This window comes from Bos javanicus, chromosome 26 (assembly GCF_032452875.1).
Source record: "Bos javanicus breed banteng chromosome 26, ARS-OSU_banteng_1.0, whole genome shotgun sequence".
Taxonomy (NCBI): Eukaryota; Metazoa; Chordata; class Mammalia; order Artiodactyla; family Bovidae; genus Bos; species Bos javanicus.
Window position 1 is genome coordinate 14,224,036 of NC_083893.1, and position 5,977 is coordinate 14,230,012.

The 5,977-nt window shown below is 41.7% G+C and overlaps 1 pseudogene; it reads right to left on the minus strand.

The window, feature by feature from the left end:
* Window positions 1–1,129: 1,129 nt before the first annotated feature.
* On the minus strand, window positions 1,130–1,334 carry LOC133239700 (U2 spliceosomal RNA; annotated as a pseudogene).
* Between the last annotated feature and the right edge of the window lie 4,643 nt (window positions 1,335–5,977).

The following is a 5,977-nucleotide window of genomic DNA, read 5'->3' on the forward strand; positions in this document are numbered from 1 at the left end:
GCTCTAGAGCACAGGCTCAATAATTGTAGCACACAGGCTTAGTTGCTCTGGAGCAGGTGGGATCCTCCCAGACCAGGGATTGAACCCATGTCTTTTGCATTGGCAGACGGATTCTTTACCACTGAGCCAGCAGTGGAGCCCAGAACACTGACATTTGAATTACCCAAGTTACATAGCAAAGAAGCGGTGAAAGTGGAGCTTGAACCCTGGTCTCTTTGACTCCAAGACCTGCACAGATAACCACAATCTTTTCTACTCCTTTGTTGTGGAAGAAGAGATGTTTAATCAGCTTTGAGGTCTCTATCCTGACCTGGGTACCCACTGTACAAATTTCAGACTTCTATAAAATATTCCAGTCTCCTCCAAGTTGGAGACTGGAGGAGACTCCTTTCTCAGTTTTCCTTATACTTGCTACCCTCATAATGCATAACTGACGATCAGGAATCCTTCTCGGGTAGTACGGCACACTGACCACTCTTCTTAGTTGTTATAACCACAAATCACACTTATGTCACAAGCTCTGAACCAACCCTGGCCTTTTATCTCTGCCAAGCTTTTTGTTCAGCAGAACTCCTGACATGAGTATGCAACATCTCATGAGGATTTTTCTCTTTGACAATTTCCTCATAGTTGTTCGTAAGACAGGACATTAATTTATAAGGACTAAGATAAGAAAGTTGTAGGTAATGGAATTTGAGGAAGTCAAAGAAATCAGTTTAACAGGATGAAGAATGTAATTCTATAGGAAGTGAGCAGGAGACAATGGCACTGAGAGATGGTTTTCATAGTCCTAAGATCACAAATATGATCAGGAGTTGATTGTAATTATTTTTTTGCTTTGGGTTCAAATAAAATAATTGGTTTGCAGTTGGCTAGCATGGTATTTCATTTCACCTTTTAATCTAAGGGACTTTTAATCATAGTTTTCATAAGACAAACTCACCAGTGATAATAACTCACATTTATTTTGCATTTATGCTTGCTGTTTTTGTTTTTAATATTTATTTTGTTGCATCACGTGGGATCTTTCATTGAGGTGCATGGACTCTCTAGTTGTGGTGTGAGGGCTCGGTAGTTGTAGCTCATGGGCTTAGTTGCTCTGCAGCTCGTGGGATTTTAGTTCTCTAACCAGGGATGGCTATCACATCCCTTGTGTTGCAAGTTGGATGCTTGACCACCACACCACCAGGGAAGTCCCCACCTTTGACTGTTATAGGCCCTTTATAAACTTTCTTTCTTTTTTTTTTTGTGTCCTCGGATAGAGGACGTATCAGATATTAAACTGATAAGAACAGATACTACACTTGATCTTAGCCAAAAGGCCGAGAAGCGATCTAAACTTTCTTTCATTTAATCATCATGGCCATCCTGTGAGGGAGGTACCATTTTGCTGGCATTTCAGAGATGACAAGACAGAGGTTCAGGATGGTAAATAACTTGCTCAAGATCATAAAACTAGTAAGCAGCGGAGGCTGGATTCAAAATCAGGCAGCCTGCCTCTTAACCACTGTTCATATACCATCTAAATTCTTGCTGGGGAATTAAGGATGATGATGCAATCCATTTTGCATATAGAGCATGTTAGTAGCAAGTGCTTAGAATACTTCTTGCCTACACTTTGTTTCCAAGGTGAGGGGTTTTCCCAGAACACTCTTGGTCTCTGTTTCACCTTCATTCCTCCCCTCAGGAAATGGAGCGAGTTTCCTGAGTAGGATAGAGAAGGGACCTGCCGGGCCCATCTTCTTTCTCACATTCCTTCCTTGGGGTGCAACCTGCCTATGGAGACTACACAGTTTGAGCTGCTCCCTGTGGGTGGTGGGGGTGGGGAGGCCTTCAGTGGTCTAGTGCTCCAGTGGTATAGAAGTCTGCCTAACTTTGGGTTTCAGTATGAGGATGCCCCTTGTTCCATATAAGTCACAGTCTCTATATTAGCTTAGCAAACAGGATACTTTGAACTTCATTTGATTATACCTTTGTCTTCTTTCTCAGTTGGTCTGGATGGATAGGAGAGGTATTATGTATCCTCACTGCATCTCCTCCAAAAGCGGGGAAATAAATTTAAAAATATAGATAATTAAGAAAACATCACATAAATGAAAGACTTTTGATCTAACACTCAATTAATCCATCCCCTTCCAAGGTATTTGAATGCAGAGTTCCAAAGAATAGCAAGGAGAGATAAGAAAGCCTTCCTCCGTGATCAATGCAAAGAAATAGAGGAAAACAATAGAATGGGAAAGACTAGAGATCTCGTTAAGAAAATTAGAGATACCAAGGGAACATGTCATGCAAAGATGGGCTCGATAAAGGACAGAAATGATAGGGACCTAACAGAAGCAGAAGATATTAAGAAGAGGTGGCAAGAATACACAGAAGAACTGTATAAAAAATATCTTCACGACCCAGATAATCACGGTGGTGTGATCACTCACATAGAGCCAGACATCCTGGAATGTGAACTCAAGTGGGCCTTAGAAAGCGTCACTATGAACAAACGTAGTGGAGGCGATGGAATTCCAGTTGAGCTATTTCAAGTCCTGAAAGATGATGCCGTGAAAGTGCTGCACTCAGTATACCAGCAAATTTGGAAAACTCAGCAGTGGCCACAGGACTGGAAAAGGTCAGTTTTCATTCCAGTCCCAAAGAAAGGCAATGACAGAGAATGCTCAAACTACTGCACAATTGCACTCATCTCACATGCTAGTAAAGTAATGCTCAAAATTCTCCAAGCCAGGCTTCAGCAATACGTGAACCGTGAACTTCCAGATGTTCAAGCTGGTTTTAGAAAAGGCAGAGGAACCAGAGATCAAATTGCCAACATCCGCTGGATCATCAAAAAAGCAAGAGAGTTCCAGAAAAACATCTATTTCTGCTTTATTGACTATGCCAAAGCCTTTGACTGTGTGGATCACCATAAACTGGAAAATTCTGAGAGATAGAAATACCAGAGCACCTGATCTGCCTCTTGAGAAACCTGTATGCAGGTCAAGAAGCAACAGTTAGAACTGGACATGGAACAACAGACTGGTTCCAAACAGGAAAAGGAGTACGTCAAGGCTGTATATTGTCACCCTGCTTATTTAACTTCTATGCAGAGTACATCATGAGAAACACTGGGCTGGAAGAAGCACAAGCTGGAATCAAGATTGCCGGGAGAAATATCAATAACCTCAGATATGCAAATGACACCACCCTTATGGCAGAAAGTGAAGAGGAACTGAAAAGCCTCTTGATGAAAGTGAAAGAGGAGAATGAAAAAGTTGGCTTCAAGCTCAACATTCAGAAAACTAAGATCGTGGCATCCGGTCCCATCACTTCATGGCAAATAGATGGGGAAACAATGGAAACAGTGGCTGACTTTATTTTTCTGGGCTCCAAAATCACTGCAGATGGTGATTGCAGCCATGAAATTAAAAGACACTTGCTCCTTGAAAGTTATGACCAACCTAGGCAGCATATTCAAAAGCAGAGACATTACTTTGCTAACAAAGGTCTGTCTAGTCAAGGCAATGGTTTTTCCTGTGGTCATGTATGGATGTGAGAGTTGGACTGTGAAGAAAGCTGAGTGCCAAAGAATTGATGCTTTTGAACTGTGGTGTTGAAGAAGACTCTTCAGAGTCCCTTGGACTGCAGGGAGATCCAACCAGTCCATCCTAAAGGAGATCAGTCCTGGGTGTTTATTGGAAGGACTGATGTTGAAGCTGAAACTCCAATATTTGGCCACCTGATGCGAAGAGCTGGCTCATTGGAAAAGACCCTGATGCTGGGAAAGATTGAGGGCAGGAGGAGAAGGGGATGACAGAGGATGAGATGGTTGGATGGCATCACTGACTCAATGGACATGGGTTTCGGTGGACTCCGGGAGTTGGTATTGGACAGGGAGGCCTGGCGTGCTGCGGTTCATGGGGTCGCAAAGAGTCGGACACAACTGAGCGACTGAACTGAACTTCCAAGGTAACCAGTTCATCAGTTAAACTTAAGAAGGAGAACACAGCCGATATTTTTCTTACGTAATCTCATTTAACTCCTGTAACAATCATGTGAGATGGGATTTATTATCACTGTTATTAATAAGGTAACTATCTTATTCAGTCAATAAATACTGAATATGGCCCATAGGCCAGGTTTTGTTCCAGGGGCTCAGAGAGGTAATGGGAATTGCTCAAGGTTATATAGTCTATCAGTGGAAGAGGTAGGATTTGAAACCACATTTAACAAATGACACAGGTTAGGCATTCCTCAAAGAGATGGGAGAGTGGGAACACATTTTTAAAACGGTAATAAACATGTATTGATCCCTGGTTTTATACCAGGGTGCAGTTTATACCACTCAGTGCTTTGTGGTGCATTATCTCATTAAATCCTTGCATATTTCCTCCCTGAACACACAGGGACTTTGAGGTTCAATAATGTTAATTAATTTTCCAAAGTGTACGGAGTAAGTGGCAGAGCTCCAGTTGTAAGCCAGGTTTTTCTTTTTTCAAACCTTTAGCTTTTGAGAAGTACTGCCTCTGCTTTTCTGGAGCTTACAAAGGTAATTGGAAAACATAGCCTCTGAAATGACATCAGAGCATCTTGAAATCATTAATTAGCAAATGCAGATTAACCTGGTCCGTGTGAATGGAGGTGCTGAAAGGCTGGGAGGGAAACCAGAGGAAGAGCTATGTGAGGGAAAGACAGGGCAGAGTAGAGTGATCTGAGGTGGGTTCACCCAGACTTCCTAGAGACGACTTTTTAACTAGGTTTCAGCTGATATATGCTGGATGATGGTGAAGAAAAATAACATAAGTTCGAGAATAAGGGAAAAGTTTTGAATTGCCTTCCTTTGCACATGGTAAGTCAGTTGTGAGAAAGAAACAAAACAACATCAGCAATAACAAAACCTTATCCTCTCTGAAAGTAAGGAACTGCTGTGGCGAGGACATGACCTCCAGGTCTTGAGAATTTTGTTTGGGTGAGGTTCTAAGGACCCTGGATCTTTCCATGGCTTTCTGTTAACTAACAGGTGTCAACAAGGAGTCACTTAATATTTCTGGACCTTAATATCTTTATCTCTAAATGGGGAAGTAGAATATGTGTCCTCCAAAGATCCACTGAACAGTAATAATCTTTTGTCTTCTCTTGTAGGGAAGAATACTAGCCTTTCCCAGAATTTCTGGCATGTAGATGATGGTCAGTAAATGTTTGTTGAATTTAACTAATTAAAGGCAATGAAACTAATTGAAAAACATGCCTGTAGAGTTGCCCATATAGTAGGCATGTCTTGTTTGCAATATTCTTGTTGCCTGTGTTCCATATGTCATCTCTTTTTGCCTCTGAGTCATCAAACTTACCATTTCCTTGTTGAGGAAACCTGTCCCCACAAATCACTCTGGTACCTTCATTCTGAACTCTGTCTATGATGGATCAATCACTCTGTGCATTCCTGGTATTGTTAATTCTTTTTACATAGCCTTCTGATCTCCTAATTCTTAAAAAAATTTTTTAAATATATTAAACAATTTTTTAATTGGAGGATAATTGCTTTGAATGTTGTGTTAGTTTCTGCCATACAACAATGTGAATCAGTCATAACTATCCCCTCCCTCTTGAGCCTCCCTTTCAGTCCCCCTCCCGATCCCACCCCTCTAGGTCGTCACAGAGCACCAGGCTTAACTCCCTGTGATATACAGCAGCATCCCACCAGCTATTTTACACATGGCAATGTATGTATGTCAATGCTACTTTCTCAATTCATCCCACCCTCTCCTTCCCCCACTGTTGATCTCCTAATTCTTAACTACAGCTATGCTGACTATATGCATATTCTACACTTTTCACTTAGTGGCTGTGTGGAGAGTCTCATTTACTCCTGCTGTAGCTGAACAAGTATCTGCCTGAAGGGTGTGAATGAAACCGTGTGACTGAAGGAGTGACATCTAGTAGCAACAGGCTTTAACTGAATGCTCAAATTTTGACTGCAGTTCAGGAGACCCGG